Genomic DNA, 19,938 nt, shown 5'->3' with positions numbered 1-19,938 from the left:
GGGCTTTTCAAGAACAATAGGCAGCCCAGGACAGTGTGGGAAGTGTGTCCCCGGCTAGGCCAGCCACGTGGGGTCAAGACTCTTCCTGGGACTCTGGGGCCTGATTTCCAGCTCTCTTGAACCGACTCCAGAGGGCTAGGCTGTGACCAAGGTGACGTGTGCCACAGCACACAGTTCACAGATAAAATCGGCTGGCCCACCCTCCAGTGCCATGCTGACTCCCACACGTGGCTTCTCTTCCACACGTGGGCCTGTCCCCATTCCCCAGACCACCAGGCTTGTGTCCTGGCATGGCTTCCTTCTGGCTGCACAGTTTTCAAATCCTCCCCTCTCTTCAAGGCCCAGCTCAGATTCCGCCTCCTCGAATCTTTCCTTAATGCGTACCCTTCCTCCACTCCCGCCAAATCTGGGGGTGAGCCCTCCTCTCAGGCTCACACAGGACGTGGCCTGTGCTTCCCTCGTGGTCCTCCTGTTTCACCCGGGATGACTGTTTTTATTTGTGCCTTGCCTCATACTGACCCCTCTTCATCCTCCCCTCCAGTGCCTTGACCATGGCAGGGCAGAGAGTTGGTGCTCAGTGATGTCTTGTTGAATGAACACATGAATGAATGAGCCAGATGGAAGGGCCTTCTTGAAACAGGAAAGTCAGTGGGTGGAGAAGCATTCCCTCTGCCAAGCTTCTGCCTGGAGATGCTGGAGAACTATCCTCAGGCGCCCTGTTCAGACACGGCTATTCTTAGGGAAGATGGCAGCAGCCTAAGAGATGAGGTCAGGGGAGGAAACTGAGGCCTCTGTCCACAGGGTCTGCTTGGAGTTCCAAAGCCTCAGGATGGGGCCTTCCCACTCTCCGAACTAGTCCAGCCCCCAGAATAGGGCTGACACTCAAGATACAGAGCAGCTCCTGGCAGTGACCACCACCCTCCAGAGGCACCGCTGGGCAGCAGAAAGGCCGTCCAGGGAGCTGCAGGCCCTAATATACAGGTGGTCCAGCCTGGCTCGGGCCTCACACAGACCTGAATGCCACGCCTAGTGCTGCCACTTGATGGCTGTAAAACTTTGGGTAGGTTTCTGAAGGCCTGGATTTTTCATCTGTAAAAATAGGAATAGGTGAGTCCGGACCTTATACAGTTATTGGGAGAATGAAGTACGGCGATGCCTTTGAAGAACTGACTTAGCACAATGCTTGATGCGCCTAATAAGTGATAGCTGCTGCTATTGTGTTTGTTATCATTTTACCTGGCGCTCCCCTGACAGCACTGGGATGAGGGGATCTGGGGCCGGGGTCCTGAGACCCTAAATATATTGCTTGTTCCTGCTCTAGCATGGCTGCCTGCCTAAAGTCCCATTCATCTCTAAATCACGGTAACAGATTCAACCACAGGTTGTCTTATTTTTGACTCTAGTTGTTCCACCAACATAAGCCTGATCGCCTTAACACTAAATTAGACTCAATATCTTATGCCTTCTTTATATATCCTTTTCACCATGGCACCCAGCACGATGCCAGGCACATAGTGAAGCACCCAGAAGTGAGTGAATGAATGAATGAATGAATGAGTGATCAGCTGCTGCTAGCTGCAATATTGACAGGTAGCCTCCTAGCCAGAGTCTTCAGAAAGCTGGGATGTCATTCCTCTGTGAGTGATGGGCCAGCTCCCCGCTCTCCCTCAGCCCTGTTTGCCCTTAGCTGTAGGCTGTGGAGAAGAGGAAGATGCTGCTGGCTTAGGGACCAGCTGGTCCCCAGTAAAGGACAGCTGAAAAGGATTGAGGGGACTGACGTGCAAATCTGGTGAGTCTCCGAGCCAGAACTGTCCTCTCTTCCTTTGCTCCACTGCTTGCCTGTCCATAAAGCACATATGGGTTTGTTGACTGATCCAGAATCGCTGAGTTTCATCAGCACTCAAGAATGGGAAGGATGTTGGGCAGGCCAGGAATTAAAGGGGAAGCTGAGCTCAAGCCATCATGAAGGAGACCTCTGTGGGAGGACGGGGCCAGCACTGCTGCAGGCTGGGACCCTTGACCAGAAGGCTAGAGGAGTTGGGCTATGCTCAGTCAGACCTTGTTTCTGCCTGCCCCACACCCACCCGTCCCCCTTCATGGCAGAGATTGCTTTCCCTTCCTCCTGGGCACACACCTGAACGCTCCCTTTCCCCCCTGCACTGCTGGTCACGTGACTGTCACTGCCAGGCCTGGGCTGCACAAAACATAACTTTTGCTTTATTCTCCTGCCTACCTGCTGGATGTCCTTGGAAGCTTCGTGTTGAAGATGACAACGCCTCTACCAGCCTGGGTCCCTGAATGGTCACAAGGAGAGCTCCAGCCCTGCCACCAATGGGAACAAGAAATAAAACTATGGTCAGCCACTGACAGTGAGGCCACTGACAGTGAGAGTGTCAGTAGCAGCAGCAGCACATAGCTCACCTTGACCCCACTGCCCTGACACTCCTGGAGAAACCAGTTCCCCACTCGGTTCCTGGGGTTCTAGCAGAGCTGACTTCACAGGGCTTCAGGGGAAGACATGTCAAACTCCCAATCAGAATATCCCACCTCCTCAGCCCCACAGATTGGTTCCAGGATGAGCGCGTGACATGATCAGAGCCGGTGGAATTTAATTCCGGGACTTTGTTGAAACTTTTGGGAAGAGAGACACTCAGGCCCTGGCCGGTTTGGCTCAGCGGTTAGAGCGTCGGCCTGCGGTCCGGAGAGACCCGGGTTCGGTTCCCGCTAAGGGCATGTACCTCAGTTGCAAACTTGTCCCCGGCCCTGGTTGGTCGTGCGGGTGGCAGCCACTCGATGTGTCCCTTTCACATCGATGTTTCTCTCTCTCTCTCCCCCTCCTTCTCTATCTGAACAAAGAATGAAAAAGTGTCCTCGGGTGAGGATAAAAAAGAGAGACACTCAGTTGCTGAGAGGTGGGAGTACACCTGGTGCCACTGGCAGCCATCTTGCCACCATGAGGAAAGGGGGCCTGAGAGGCCAGCACAGTGAAAAGCAGAGCAGGACGCACAGAGAGCTTGAGCCCGAGTCCCTTCAGGCCTGCCCAGATCTGTCCCTGGAGTTTTCAGTTCAGTGAACCAATAGGTTGTACCTTTTGCTTACGTCGGTGTGCGTTGGGCTCTCTGTCCATGGACTCTGAGAAAGCCCTGGCCCTGCCGTCACTGTTCTCATCAGGCCCCCGGCTCTGGAAGAGGCGGAGGGGGTCATTAAAAAGCTTCAGGGTCTGTTATAGGTCCTGGTTGTGGAACATCCAGCCTGCTCATGAGATCCGAAAGTCCCCAGGCCCTCTCCCCCCTGGGGCCACCTGGTCTCCCATCCTGGCTGCCTCTCACACACCTTTACAGTCTCTGGATGGAGTGGCTCCCTTCCCTGTCCACAGCACCCGTCCCTCTGTCCCTCCGTGTCTTTGATCAGCTCGCGGCTCTGCGCCTGACTCCACGGGCCTCTTCAGTCTAACAAAGCTTCCGGCTTTCTTCCCCTGCTACAGCCTGAGGCTAACCGATGCGGCCAGGCCTCTGGGTGGTCCCCAGATCACAATCCACCCAGCTCACTCAGTTGCAATTGGGAGTAGGCTCACTAGATGAAATCTGGCCTACTAGCCCTGGCCAGCGTGGCTCAATGGCTAGATGTTGGCCCGTGCACCGAAGGGTCACTGGTTTGATTCCTGGTCAAGGGTACAAATCTGTGTTGCAGGTTCGATCCTCACCCTCCCATCGGGGCATGTATGAGAGGCAACCAACTAATGTGTCTCTCTCACATTAATGTTTTTTTTTCTTCTCTCTCTCTCTCTCCCCCTCCCTTCCTCTCTTACACTCTTTCTAAAAATCATTGGAAAAAATGTCCTCGGGTGAGGATGAACAAAAACCAAAATTGGTCTACTAAGCCCATTTCTAGGGGACTTTCAGGGGGGAGGGGACACTTCTGAGATGGAGCATGGGCTGAGTGGGCTGATCGGGGCAAAGGACTTGAACTGCCTTTTCTTTATTCTGGGATGTTACTTAACTGCTCCAAAGCTCCATTTTCTCTATTATACGGATGTAATAATCCCGGTTCCTGCCTCAAAGGGTTATTCTAAGGGACCATTCAAATGGAATGGAATTTGGATCATTCAAATGGAATGGAATTCGAGAGGGCTTTGAAAAGCACCAAAACCGCCCTGGCCAGTTTGGCTCAGCGGTTAGAGCGTCGGCCTGTGGTCCTGAGAGACCTGGGTTCGGTTTTGTCCCCGGCCCTGGTTGGTCGTGCGGGTGGCAGCCACTCGATGTGTTCCTTTCACATCGATGTTTCTCTCTCTCTCTCTGTTTCTCTCTCTCCCTCCCACTCTACCTGAACAAAAAATGGAAAAATATCCTCGGGTGAGGATAAAAAAAAAAAAAAAAAAAAAAGAAAAGCACCAAAACCCAGACAAGAGCCAGGGGCAGGATGCTGCTTCCTCGTGGGCACTAAGACAAGAAAGCTGGCGGGAGGCAGCTCAGTAACGTCCAGGTCTGAGGGCTCCTGTTTAGAGGAAGGAGCCCACTGCCAGGAAATGAGCACAGACAGCAGCAAGGGATGTTTTAAACAGACATCTGCAGGGATTTCCTGGAGGGGAGAAAGGCAGGACCAGGAAACAGCTTGTGGAGCTCAAACAATAGCCCCCCCCCACACACACACACACACACACCACCCCCAGGGTGGACCTGAGGGGTGGGCGGCGTCCCTGGTCCCTGTCGCAGGCAGACACGGCCCTGCTGGCCCGAGAGCCCCGGGAGGTCCTGAGCTGCCTCTAAAGCTCTAAAGCAGGACTGGGAGGCGCAGGCTGGAGCGTCTGGCTCCTTGTGTGGGAATCACGCTTGTCTTTGCCTCAGGCCCTGGACAGCTGCTGCGACTCCGACACCCAAGCCGGCCTCAGAGGTGATTCGGCAGCCTTTGAAACGGGAGACAGACATCACTGTAAGGTCACAGTGGACACTCACTCGCGCAGACTCCAAAGGGCAGCAGACTCAGGGATTTGCCTCACGTCGTCCCCTCTGCCAAAGGCCACTGGTGCGCAGGCCTGGACAGCAGGGAGCTCTCCTGTGCTTAGGGGACGCACACAGGGAGCTGACTTACCCGGGGGTGAGCACTGCCCACGGAGCAGGGCCTGTTGTCAGCGGCAGGAGGTGTCTGCAAGGATGGCTCCCCTAACAGTTCGAGTCCTTAGAGATGTATTACGTTCTTCTTCCAAGATGTTAAAAGCAACACATTTTTATTTGCAACCATTGAAACAGCAAAGATACAAGAAAATATTAAGCCCAGCTGTGTGGCTCAGTGGTTGAGCGTTGACCCATGCACCAGAGGTCGCCGGTTCAATTCCCAGTCAGGGCACATGCCCAGGTTGTGGGCCAGATCCCCAGTGGGGGGCATGCAGGAGGCAGCGGATTGATGTTCTCTCTCATCGATGTTTCTATCTCTCCCTCTCCTTTCCTCTGTCTCTAAAATCAATAAAGAAAAATTAATTTTTTAAAAAAGGAAAATTAGTACTCTTCCCTAGTACCGATCTTTCTCCCCACCCCCAGACCCTCGGCATACACACGCTCCTGGGTAACCGATGTCACAGGCTGGGTTTTATTCTCTCCCTCATGTCTCCTTACTTGTGAAATAAACCAACCCACATACACACATACAGAGATTTTGTCATTTGGTTTTATAAAAATGGAGTCCTTCTCAAACACATTCTGCAACTGGCTTGATTCTCCCTTACGTCACGCGCGCCCCTCCAGCACAGCGGGTGGAAATCTAACTCATTCTTCCTTTAATAGCCGCACAGTGTGTCTGACCATCCCCTAGGGTTTTCATAAGCATCTAAGAAAGGTCTGCTGCATGCAGATCTCCAGACCACGCCACCTGAAAGAAAGAGCAGACATGCTGAGCATATCCACATGGGGGCTGGAAATAAATGGGATCAAGAGGAGTTTACATGAATTTCTGGTGCTGGGATGTCTCAGCTGGAAGGGCCCTTAGAACGTTTGGTCCAATCCCCTGGTTTACAGATAACAAAGGGATTTGTCCATGGCCACACAGCTTGCTACTGGAAGATCTGGAGCCATAATTTAGGTCTTCTGACTCTCAGACCAATGTCCTCTCCTCCACACAAAAGCTGTTAAAATAAAAAGAGGTCCAAGAAAGGTTTATCTAACCTCACAGGTGCCCAAAATGTAGGGGTGAAATGAGGAGAGGAGACGTATTCAAATCCCACAGAGAATGAATGGCAAAAAGGAAGGAGCCTCTTTTTATAATTTGCCTCCTGCCCCTCTTACCAGTCAGATTCTCCAAACACTTCAATCTCATTTCTGCCTCAGGGCCTTTGCACTCACCATTTCCTATGCAGGGACCACACTTCCCTCAGATTTTGTATGGCTGCCTCCTTCTCACACACAGCTCTCAATTCAAATGTCACCTCTTCAGAGAGACCCTCCTTGCTTCCACACCCCCCACACACATACACACAACTCAAACCAATTTCGGCCCATCCAGCCACCACTGTTCCAAACTCTGCCTGTTGACTTCACAGTACTGGTCATTATCTGGTGACCTTGATCATGTGACTGTTTACTTGTTCAATAGCGATTGCCCCCATTAGAACAGAGGCTCTGTGAGGCAGATGCTTTGCCTGCTGAGGGCCGTGCCTGGCACACAATGGGAGCTTAGGAAAGATTTGACGTGACAGAGACCAAGTCTCCTGACTGCTGGTCCAGTGATGCACCCTCCACACCAAGGGGTGTCTTTGAGACATCGGGGCTGCAGAGGCTGGTGGCCCTGGCTCGTGACGAGAGGGCTGGCTGTCAGCTTCCTAGAGGCTGTGGAGAGGGCAGGGGACCTGTAAGAATTAAAAGGACTCAGGTGTGACAAGTCAGGATGGTCTTTTTTTTCGCCCTCAAAGGCAGGACTGGAGACCCTCTCTGATTCCTCTCCTCAGGCCACCACCTCCCTCTGCTGCCTCCACCTTCCCCTCCACTCGGCCCTCACTGTGCGCCTCCAGCAGGAGCTCAGAGTAGTCTCTCCGTCTCTCTCCCTGCCCTACGGCACCTCTTCTCACCAGCCTGTGCCCTGGCCGCCCATTCTCCTGCCCACAGGCATTCCCGGCGCCTTGCCGGGAGGGGAACCCAGACACCTCTCCTCTGGGAGTGCGACTGTCCAGAAGTTCTTGGTCACCAGAACACTGGGCAACCTTGGCCAAGTCTCTTTACCTCTCTGGGCTTGTCGCCTCCTCTCGAAAAGGAGGCACAGAAGGCTGGTTGCTCTGCGGCTTGGAACCAGGCTCACTTCTGTGTTTCACATTGAAACAGTCAAGTTCTGGGTGGGAAAATGGACTGGTGCCGGCTGCCCAGTGCGTAATGGCCACAATGGCCTCTCGTCCAGAGGGAAGTCCTCTTGGCTGTCATGGAGTCGGGGCCCTGTCACAAGAATTGTGAGCAAATAAGATGGTTATTCTTTCACTCCACTGTTCAGGGTGTTTGTAAGGCGGCAAGAGATGACAGTTCTGCTGGCCTCGGGGGTGTTTCTGAGGCTGGAACGAGATGATGCACGGAGAGCCCTTCAAATCTGGTTTGGCACAAAATACAGCTCAATAGCTCTAGTTATTAGTATTATTGCATAATGTGGAGCCAAGTGTCTTTGCTTCGGGAGCCCTCTCTGTGGGTTTCTCAGCTACTCGGGTGTAAATGACTTGCCACTGGAGAATTCTGTGAGGTCGCCTCGAATTGCCCGTGGTGGCTGCAGCCTGGGGGAGGGTAAGGGTCACCTGGGGGGACTTGAGCCTAACTACTCTCAAAGGGGGAAAGAAAGGGTTCTCAGGCAGAGACCAGGTGACCCCAACAGGGAGCTGTTTCAGGTCAAGTACCCAAGAGGGCAACTCTGTTAGGGATCTCGGGTCTTTTCTGGGGCCCCCGCGTTTGCCCTGAACTGTACTTTGGGGGCTCCCTTCCACCTGTGTGTTTGTGAACCTCTACTGTGTGCCAGGCACTGGTCTAGGTGCCCAGGATATAAGACAGACATCTGCCATTCTAAACAGACAGACAAGAAGCCCATGCCAGGGAAGAGAGGCCCAGGAGAGAGAACAGCCTGTGCAAAGGGCCGCCGGTGAGAACAGACAAGAAGCCCATGCCAGGGAAGAGAGGCCCAGGAGAGAGAACAGCCTGTGCAAAGGGCCGCCGGTGAGAACAGACAAGAAGCCCATGCCAGGGAAGAGAGGCCCAGGAGAGAGAACAGCCTGTGCAAAGGGCCGCCGGTGAGAACAGCCTCGGCAGGTCCCATGTGGCCGGCGGGTGACGGGAGAGGAGGCCGGAGCGGTAAGCGGGGCCACGTTGGTCCTGGTGACGACTTTGGCTTCCATTCTAAGTAGCGGAAACTTCCAGAATGTTTGTGTCTTCAAAAGCCCACTCAGGCCACTTTTTAAATGACAGAATGGGAAGAGAGAGGAAGAGAAGAGGAAGGAAAACCAGTTGGAGATCCGGCTGGGAACCGGTGGTGCTTTGGACAAGGGTTGTAGTGGAGGAAGTGGGGAGGAGAGACTGAATTCAAAATTTTAAAAAATATTTTGACAGTATCACCAGAGCACAGGGACCGAGTGAGCGTGGGGATGGGGGAAAGCCAGGCGTGTGAGCTCACAGATACAGAGAACAGGTTGGTGGTTGCTAGATGTGGGTGGGGGTTGAAGTGGGCAAAATGGGTGAGGGGAGTCCAAAGTGCACACGCCTAGTTACAAAATGAGTAGTCCTAGGGGTGTAATGTACAGCATAGTGCTAGAGTCAATAAAACTGTATTGCACTTTTGTTTCTTTTTTACTGATTTTTTAATCAGTAAAAAAGAGAGGAAGGGAGAGAAAGATAGAAACATCCATGTGAGAGAGAAACGTCGATGGGCTGCCTCCTGCACGCCCCCTACTGGGGATCAAGCCCATAACCCAGGCGTGTGCCCTGACCAGGAATGGAACCGGGACCTCTCAGTCCATGGGACAATGCTCAATCCACAGAGCCACACCAGCCAGGCTGTATTGCATTTCTGAAAGTTGCTATGAGAATGTCTTAAAAGTTATCACAAGAAAAAAATGTGTAATTATGTAAGGTGATGGATGTTAACTAGACTTATTGTGGTGATCATTTCCCAATATATACAAAATCAAATCATTAGGTTATACACCTGAAACTAATATAACATTCTATGTTGAGTGTATCTTCATTTTAAAAAGAAGAAAGAAAGCCCTGACTGGTTTGGCTCATCAGTTAGAGCGTTGGCCTGCGGTCCAGAGAGACCCGGGTTCGGTTCCCGCTAAGGGCACGTACCTCGGTTGCAGTTTGTCCCTGGCCCTGGTTGGGTTGTGCGGGTGGCAACCACTCAGTGTGTCCCTTTCACATCGATGTTTCTCTCTCTCTCTCTCTCTCTCTCTCTCTCTCTCTCCCTCCCACTCTATCTGAACAACAAAAACAAAAACAAAAAGAGGAAAGAAATACACAAAAATAAAGTACAAAAAATTAGTCAAAGTTCCACTGCAGACAAAAATATTCCACCCGGCAGGTTTAAAAGGTGATTCGGTAGGTTTCAGAAGGGGTGAGAAGCAGACTCTATTCCAGGAATAACCCCCCAATGTCATTGCAGAACTAACCTGCAGGGGAACTTTTGCCACCACTGCTGACTCAGGAACCTTCCTGTCCAACTTGCAGTCAGGAAAGCTGCCGAGGTAGGAAGCGGCTGACACTCCTGCTCAGCACCAAGAAACTTGGAACAGATCTGCACTAGGGCTACCACCACAGCTGCCTCGAGAAAACCGAAACACCATGCATCCAGAAGAGCCGTATGGCCACCTCCTCCCAGTGCTCAATTCGACCTGCCATTTCTGGTTTGGTGGCACCTTCCTGGCAGAAGCCAGGTGACATGGAAAGCCTAGCTGCAAGAGAGTCTGGAAATGTCCTCTGCAGCAGTCCAGCCTCTAAAGTAGAAGCAGTTGTGATGGAAAGTGGTTTGGAGGGGGACTGAGTAGGCTCGGTCTTCAGAATTTGCTCTAGTTCACTCTTTAGTTCCTCAACATTCATGCCCATCCTACTTTCCATCTTAAACTTCCATAAAGCAACCACAGCATGTTACCACCCAACCTAATGAAGTGTATCTCAATCAAACAAGAACATTCTTATCCTTTTCTCAAACAAACAAACAAACAAAATCCAAAGGCCTACAGTTACTACATCCAGTTCCTACCCCCCAGGGAATCTGATTGATGTTTACTTCTTCTCTAGTCACAATCCCATCCTGATAGTCCTTTTTTTTTTTAATCCTCACCCAAGGATACTTTCTTCCATTTTTATCTTCAGAAAGAGGAAGGGAGAGAGAGAAAAAAAAGAAAACATCAACATGAGAGAGACACATCAGTTGGTTGCCTCCCGCAGGACCCTGACCAGGGCTGGGGACTAAACCACAACCGAGGTACGTGCCCTTGACTGGAATCGAACCCATGACTCTTTGGTCTGCAGGTCAACGCTCTAACTGCTGAGCCAAACTGGCCAGGGCCTGATATTCTATAATCCATGCACTAAAAGTGTAAAGTTTACCAGCAACAAAGCACCCTATACCAATGGTGGAGGAAGAAAGATGGACAGTTAGCACCATCAATAAATATATGCGTGACATAGCAAGCTGAGGGCTGCAGTTCCCATTCCCTCCACTAGCCATTCCATTTTCCCTCTGCCTTCAGCGAGAACCGCCGGCGGTCAAGGCTTTAACCCAATGGATCACCTGAATTCATTCAGGAGGAAGCTGAACCACGGTTGTCCTGCTCATATTGGGTTGTTGCGGAATTAGAAAGGAGCCCAGAGGGTTTCATGGGATCAGAGGCACACTTCTCCCCATTCCCATTTTGCAAGTGTAATTCCCCCTTGATAACCAGAATCAATCACTCCAGCCAACACCGAATCACCCCCCTCCTTTTTTCCCTGTTTGTCCAGGGCTTGATGAGTCTGACATAGCCAGAGGTCTGTCTCAATTTCCCTATCAGTGGGACCTCCGCGGTGTGCCTTGGTGGAAACATTCTTCCTGTACATACTAAGACCTCTAAGTTAGCAGAACCCAGAGTCTTGGAGAGGGGAGCAGAAACTGTGTAAGCTTTCCAGCGCAAGATTCCCGGACCCATGGATTCTAGAAAAGAGAGAAGCATCACCTTGCCTTGGCTGTTCGTTCAGCACATATACCAACGTTAGGCCAACACTTCAGATTCATACAAGATTATCTTCTAGATGATACTAACGGAGCCCAGTAGGCCAGGTCACCAACCCATTGAGACAGATGATTCTGGTGCCAACAGTATGTGGCAAGACCAGTAAATCTCATGCACACCTGCAAATTTATTTACTTCTTTGGCTGAAAAAATAGTCTCTGGTCTGAAGCAATGGTATCTGGACTACCATGATTGTGAATAAGATACTCAGCACATCCACTAATGATGTTGCCGGTAGAAGCATGACAGGCAGAGAATGCAAACCCATAGCTAGAAAAAAAATGTCAGTTTCAAGTTGCCCGCCGGTAATGAAAAGAATCCAATGTAACCCACCTGCCACCAGATGGCAGGCTGGTCCTCTCCAGATAGGTGCCATATTGAAGGCTCAGAGCTACAGCTGTTGACAGCTGGGCACTTAGCTGTGGTGGGAAGACTAAAACAAGGCCTGCTAAGTTACTCAAAATTCACTGTCCTTTTGTTCCTTAATAAAATAACCTTGATTTTATTCAGGTCTTTGATGTCCCCAGCCAAAAGAAAGCATTTCCCAGCTTCCTTTGCTGCTAGGTGAGACCACATTAACTAAGTTCTAGCTAATGACATGTAAGTGGAGGCACACCCTTTATATTCTTTTTGCTTTCTTCTTCTTTTTTATTTATTTAAATTTTTTTCTTTATTAATTTTAGAGAGAGAGGAAGGGAGAAGAAGGGAGAGATAGAAACATCGATGAGAGAGAACATCGACTGGCCGCCCCTTGCATGCCTTCCCCAGTGGGGATCGGGCCCACAACCTGGGCATGTGCCCTGACCAGGAATCAAACTGGCTACCTCTTGGTGCATGGGTCGGCGCTTAGCCACTGAGCCACACCGGCCGGGTTATAGTCTTCCATCATTCTTCCATCTTGCTGCTTAGAATGAGTTGTAAAGGTTAAATCTCCAATAGCCATCTAGGATCATGAGATGAACTTGAAGATGAAAGGTACAAGCTAAGAAGGTATAAACTGGGTCCCTAATGACTGTGGAGTCCTAGACTAAAAGAGATATATAATTATATCTTATTTAAACCACTTTTATTTGGAGTTTTATGTAAGTCAAACCTAATTCTAACTGATATATTGATAAATAAGATGGCGGGAAAATCTAAAATATACCAACAATTACAATAAGTATAAATGGCACACTTTTACAATAAGTGTAAAAGACAAAGACTCTCAGAAATATTTTTTAAGCCAATAATGTCATTTATAACAGGCTTATTTACAACAAAGGACCAAAAGATTAAAAGCAAGGCCAGGGCTCTTGTCTTGAGTCACTGGATAGAATTCAGGGTGTCCATGAACTTGGAAGGAAAAATTATGTCTTTATTTTCACTAACCTTTAATTAAAATTTATCATCCCTGTCATTTATAAATGCTGACAAGTCACAGACATATAAGCAGTATCTGTGACTGTCACCCATAAAAATCATAAATGTTTTCATATCACTTTATTGCATTATCCCAAAATATGTTTTACTCCTATTACTACTTCAAAAATCAGAGCAGTTATTAGGCCTACTGTTGGATCTTGCTATATAATACATTAACTTAAAAGTAGATATAATAGCCCTGGCCGGTTTGGCTCACCAGTAGAACATCGGCCCGCAGACCAATGAGTCGCAGGTTTGATTCCTGGATTGCCGTTCTTCCCTGGCCCTGGTCGGGGTCATGCAGGAGGCAACCAGTCAATGTGTCCCTCTCACGTCGATGTTTCTCTCTGTCTCCCTTTCTCTCCCTCTCTTTCCCTCCCATTCTGTCTGAAGATAAGTAGAAAAATATCCTTGAGTGAAGATTAAAAAAACAAAAGTACATATAATTGTCTTGGCTGGACTGTGGACCAATGAGTCTCAAGTTCGATTCTGGTCAAGGGCACGCACCTCGGTTGCCGTTCGTCCCAGGCCCTAGTCAGGGTTGTGCAGGAGGCAACCATCATTGTGAATCTCACATTGATGTTTCTCCCTCTCTCTCTCTCTCCCTCCCTCCCACTCTATCTGAAGATAAATAGAAAAATATCCTCGGGTGAGGATTTTTTTAAAACGTACATATAATATCACAAATATTTTAACTATTCTGAGAACTATTTCAATACAGTTGGTTTGCTTTATAATTCTATGCATGTGAAAACATTGTTTTGAAAAGGGGTTCATAGGATTGGACAGGCTTCGAAAGGAGTCTATGGCCCAATAAAGGCTAAGAACTCCTAAAACAAAGGGACCCATGGGCTACAAACATCATTTCAGGAAAAAAGAATATAAAGGGTTTTGTTTGTTTTTTATCCTCACCCGAGGATATTTTTTCATTTTTTGTACAGATAGAGTGGGAGGGAGAGAGAGGAACAGAGAGAGAGAGAGAGAGAGAAACATCGACGTGAAGGGACACATCGAGCGGCCGCCACCCGCACGACCAACCAGGGCCGGGACAAACTGCAACCGAAGTACGTGCCCTTAGCGGAAACCGAACCCGGGTCTCTCCGGACCGCAGGCCGACGCTCTAACCGCTGAGCCAAACTGGCCAGGACGAAAGGGTTTTTTTTAATCATGAGAAACAAAAAAGAACATCACACGTTAATAAAATAAACAATAAATCAAAAGTATATAATGGCCCTGGTCGGTTTGGCTCAGCGGTTAGAGCGTCGGCCTGTGGTCCAGAGAGACCCAGGTTCAGTTCCTGCTAAGGGTATGCACCTTGGTTGCAGTTTGTCCCTGGCCCTGGTTGGGTCGTGCGGGTGGTGGCCACTCTATGTGTCCCTTTCACGTTGATGTTTCTCTCTCTCTCTCTCTCTCTTTCCCTCCCACTCTATCTGAACAAAAAAATAGAAAAATGTCCTCGGGTGAGGATAAAATAAGAAAAATTTTAAAAGTATAGAATGATCACACACATATATGCATCTAACAATATAACTTCAAAACTATAAAGCGACTGATAGGAATACATGAAAATATTGTGCACACACACACATAAAAAGAACAGTTCAGTTGGAGATTTTAACGAACCTCTCCCAGAAACTAATAAATAAAGTAAACACAAATAAGAAAGGCAATATTTTTTGAAAAGCATGATTAATAATTCCATATACCATATGGAACTTATGTCCAATAAGTCTAAAATACACGTTTTTCTGTATCTATGGAACATACACAAAGATAGACCATGTGCTAAGTCACAAAGACTTTTTCATTTTATTTATTTTATTTATTCTTACCTGAGGACATTTTTCCACTTTTTTTTAATGCATTTTATTTTATTTTATTTATTTATTTTTTTTGTACAGATAGAGTGGGAGGGAGAGAAAGGAAGATAGAGAGAGAGAGAGACATCGACGTGAAAGGGACACATCGAGTGGCTGCCACCCGCACGACCAACCAGGGCCGGGGACAAACTGCAATTGAGGTACGTGCCCTTAGCAGGAACCGAACCCGGGTCTCTCCGGACCGCAGGCTGACGCTTTAACCGCTGAGCCAAACTGGCCAGGGCTTTTAATGCATTTTAATCTTTATTTTATTTATTTATTTATTTTTATCCTAATCCGAGGACATTTTTCCATTTTTTGTTCAGATAGAGTGGAAGGGAGAGAGAGGAAAAGAGAGAGAGAAACATCGACGTGAAAGGGACACATCGAGTGGCTGCCTCCCGCACGACCCAACCAGGGCCGGGGACAAACTGCAACCGAGGTACGTGCCCTTAGCGGGAACCGAACTTGGTCTCTCTGGACCGTAGGTCGAAGTTCCAACCCCTGAGCCAAACTGGCCAGGGCTATATCAGCTTTTTCAAAGATAATAACAGAATACCATATATATCTTTATATCAACAGTTTTGAAAATTTAGATAAAACTAACAAATTCTTAAACACACACACACACGCACACCACGACTGGTTTATCAAAATTGGCTTAGAAGCAACAGAAAACCTGAATAGCTCTACAAAAATATCCTCGAGTGAGGATTATTTCTTTAAAATATTTAAAGAAATTAAATTGATAGTTTAATATTTTTCTTAAAAGAAAACATGAGGTTGCCCTGGCCGGTTTGGCTCAGCGGTTAGAGTGTCAGCCCTTGGACCAGAGAGGCCCGGGTTCGGTTCCCACTAAGGGCACGTACCTCGATTGCAGTTTGTCCCCGGCCGGGTTGTATGGGTGGCAGCCAGTCAATGTGTCTCTCTCAGGTCGATGTTTCTCTCTCTCTCTTCCACCCTCTCTCCCTCCCACTCTATCTGAAGATAAATGCAAAAATATCCTCGGGTGAGGATAAAAAAAAAAAAGAAAGAAAACATGAAGCTTGGGACGGTTTCAGGAAAATTCTTCCAAAACATCAAGAAATAGATTACTCCAACCTTATATAATTCCTACAGAGGCTAGATAAGAGAGTTTTCAGAGGATATTAAAAAGCTGATTTTAAAATGTGTCTAGAAGAACAAAGGCCCAAGGCGGAGGGGGTAGGTGTTTGGCCTCCAGAAACCAATACTTATTATGAAGTTCTAATAATAAAGATAGGTGTGGTATGAGGGTAGAAATGAAAAAAAAATGCACCAGTAGACCATAACAGAGAGTCCAAAGCCCCGCTCATATGTACATGTGTGATTTGACACAGCTGGCATTGGGAATAGCTGGAGGAAGGAAGGGATGTTCAATCGGTGGTGCTGGGATCATTGGACATCCATCTGGATCCCTACCTCACACCAGAATTAATAGAAATTGATTCCAGATAAATGAGAGACTTAAAAGTGAAGCAAACACTGAAAAACTTTTTAAAAAACATTGCCGTATGATTCCTCTTATGGCTGCTTGTGAAAGTATCTGTTTACCTAGATCACTGGATCTCAAGGTACAGGCTGACCTAATTCCACCAAGTCCTACTCCATCGTTCTCCAGAAGGAGATACTAGTCTGACATCCCATCAGCAGTACATGAGGTTTCCATTCCTCTTTCATCTTTACCAGCACCTATCATCATTCTACTTGTTTTTCTTTTTGCCATTCTGATGGGTGTAGAGTGACACCTTGTCTGAAGTTCATTTCTGTGACTATAAGAAGGTTAAGCAAATAGTTCCTGGCCGTTTCTGTTTTCTCTTCTGTAAATTGCCTATTCATATCCTTTGTCCATTTCTCTAGAGGGTTTACTTCCTTTTTCTTCTTCATTTGCCACAAGTTCTAGGCATAGTCATTAAACTGTTCATTTGCTAGTGTTCCTCAACTGAAAAAACTTTTTTTTTCTTTCAGTTTTTAAACATTACCTGAACAAAAATACTTGATTTTTATGGGGCCAAGTTGAAGACTTGAAAACTTGTAGAGTAGTTCTTTCCAACCCCATGTCTCCTGTGAAACACCTGTTCTAGTCTTTTGCCTACTCTCCTATTAAGATGCTTATCTTATTCTGATTTTTAAAATTTTTTTTATTCCTGGCCGGTTTGGCTCAGTGGTTAGAGCGTCGGCCTGTGGTTCAGAGAGACCCGGGTTCGGTTCCCCCTAGGGGCACGTACCTTGGTTGCAGTATGTCCCGGGCCCTGGTTGGTCGTGCGGGTGGCAGCCACTCGATGTGTCCCTTTCACATCGATGTTTCTCTCTCTCTTCCTCTTTCTACCTCCCACTGTATCTTAAAAAAAAGTGGAAAAATGTCCTCAGGTGAGGATAAAAAAAAATAAAAAATAAAAAAAAAATTTTTTTATTGATTTTTAGAGAGAGAGGAAGGAAGAGGGAGAGAGAGATAGAAACATCGACAAGAGAAAACATCGATTGGCCACCTCCTGCATGCCCCGCACTGGGAATCGGGCCCACAACCTGGGTATGTGCCCGGACCAGGAATTGAACTGGTGACCTCTTGATGAATGGATGGATGCTCAACCACTGAGCCACACCGGCCAGGCTATTCTGACTGATTTTTAAAATTCTTGCTGTATTGCAGATCTGAATTGCCCTAGAGGGTTTTAATTCCCCAACACTTCTAGCCTAGCCTATGCACGGGCTAACTGTCAGCAACAGTCACATGCTCTTAGCTTAGCAACCACAGTGGCGAAAACCAGCAGTCTCACTGACTCAGCAGAACAGTGAGGTCTCTGACTGGCCATCTGTGTCAAACGCCTTTACCCAATAGGGAGTGAAATCACAGTGAATGGGAAACCTTCCTGAGCAGAATAAAACTCTGGTCACCATGAGCCACTGCAGGTGGGTTAGCGCTGTCCCATTATCTGAATGAGGAAAAGGGGGCACAGGGCGATGAGCTAGCTTGCTTAGGTACCCACCTGGTAACAAGAGGATTTAAACTGATTGGTCTTATGCCAAGTCCTGCATCCCTCGCATGCCCATTATGCCAGCTCCCCCACGCGTGCTGGGATGGGCAAGAGCCCAGATTCAGACGGAGAAAAACAACTCGGATTTGAGATCCACTTCTGGTCACCATGAGCTCAAGTGTCCTCATCAGTAAAATGGGCGGTAATATTGCCAGTATCTACCTTAAGGTGAAGATGACGTGAAATAATTCAATCATACATTTAGCACAGGCCCTGGCACATGGAAAGATCTAAATAAGAGCGAGCTGCTATCATGAGTAACTGTCCATTGAATGAGTAAGCAAATGAGTGGTATCTGAGCTCTAACAAGGGGACTCTGGATGGTTCTTGAAAGGCCTGGGGGTGAGGGTGGGGATAGGGAGGGCTTTGGGGCCTTGACAATCTCTACTACCACTCAAAACACCTTCCTTGGATTTTCCTCTCCTCTGACCTGGGCAATGAATTTCTTAATTTCTATAGGGTGGAGATTAAAGCATGTTTAGACAATGCTGTTAGTGTTGTTGATCTATAACTTGACTCTAAGCAAGCTTCCAGGCCCCCTCTACCCTTCCATCCAGATGGCCCAAGCCCCTTCTATAAGGATTCTAGAACCACTGATGTCTCTCAAGCTCCACACCCCAGGTTTGCAGTGGGTGCTGTCCCCATTTATGACCATGGGCGGGTAAAGAGCTCTGAGGATGCCAAGGGCCACAGTTAGCCTGGAGGTGATCCAAGGTCTCCTGGCACTGTGGCGCTAAGGAGTCCAGCTCCAGATCTGGGTAGGGCTGGGTCGAGCAGGCATGAGTCAAGACAGGGCAGGGGACAGAAACAGGACTGCATGTTGAGGTGAATCACAGGCTTGGCCGGCCAGCAAAGCCCTATAACCCTCTTCCCAGATGGAATTATACTTGGCCCCCAAAAGTTTTAGAATTACTCCCATGTTAAGTGGGCACACACGGCCCCAGGACATCCTTCGCTTTCTTTCCTGGAGCCGTAGAGAGACCTTTAGGGTGCCCAGGCAGTGAGGGAGAGAGGCAGGGGAAATTCCCCACCTCGGACCCAGGAAACTGGTCTAGACGCTGAGAGTACAGATCAGAGGAAAATGCAACAGCAGGGTGGGGGGGGGGGGGGGCTGGCTGATTCTCCGAGGGCAGGATGTGTGGAAAGAAGGTGGAGTAAAATGACGGGGGTAGGGTCAGGGAGGGCAGAAAAAAATGAGGCAAACTTGCCCAACTGTACAGTGGCCCAGCTGAGTCTCTGCCTGGCTGAGAGCCCTGAGCCCCGGGCCCAGGAGCCAGGCTGCAAGATGCAGAGATGTCAACATACAGGACATGGAGATGTTGCCTCACTTCTCCCCACCCCCTGCCCTTCCCACTTCCCCCTGCTTACCCCACACAAGCCCTCAGAGAAGCCAATGATTTAATCCTTGATGGAGGTCTGGGGACATTTAGATGCCTCTGGACACCCTAACTGGTGTTCTGCCCTTCCTATATATTCCTGGCCAAGTCATTTAGTGATAGTTATCCAATTTTCATGGAAGCACAGAGTGCTCACGTCATGAAGTCCCAGGATCCTACAACCATGTTCACTATACACACATTATTTCATTCAATCCTAACAAGAACTCTGCGAGATACCGTTAGTGATCCATTTTACAGATGGGAAAATTGAGGCTTAGAGAGGTGGTATTAACTTCCCAAAGTCATATTGCTGAGTAATGGCAGAACTGGAACACAGCTCTTCTATCATCCCAGGATGGAGACCAGAGGTTATCACTATCCTCTCTGAGGTGAGGATAGTGATAACCTCACCTCAGAGAGGAGGAAACTGGCTGACAGGTCAAGTAAATTGCCAACAGTTGAATGTGTGGAATGTGGCGGAGCCAGGATGTAAACTCATTTCTTTTACCACCAACCCAATATTTGCTCTGCCTGAGAGATGACCTCAGAGGGTGCCTCCAGCTGAGATACTTTTAAATTCTGGGTTGAGACAGGGACGAATTGAAAGGAGAACGGGTGAAAATAAAGAAGTAGCGTGGTCTTACTCCCTCACTCAGGAAACCAGTGTAGCTGCCTCAGCCCTGCCCTTTCAGCTTCATCCCTTCCTTCAGGGAAGGAGAGTAAATGTCATTCAACAAACAGGTTTTTCAACCCTTGGAGCTTGGACTTCCTAGACCTCTCACTGACCCACCCAGCAGCTATTTCCCTGAGGTGTGTGTCCACAGTCACACCCCACACAGTGACACCAGTCTCCTGACCCACCCCCTCATCAGTGTGTTAGCAGTGAGAGTGGTCCCCAAGGAAAAGCGTAAAACACATGTGGGCACAGTCATGTCCTTCCACACTGGGACCCCACCACACTCTCTGGCCCCAAACCAGGAGGTGAGGTGTGGCTCCACCCCCTGACCTGGCCCCGCCCAGAA

The sequence above is a fragment of the Molossus molossus genome, unplaced genomic scaffold (genome assembly GCF_014108415.1).
Source record: "Molossus molossus isolate mMolMol1 unplaced genomic scaffold, mMolMol1.p scaffold_m16_p_12, whole genome shotgun sequence".
NCBI classification, from domain to species: Eukaryota; Metazoa; Chordata; class Mammalia; order Chiroptera; family Molossidae; genus Molossus; species Molossus molossus.
This window is presented reverse-complemented; position numbering follows the sequence as displayed.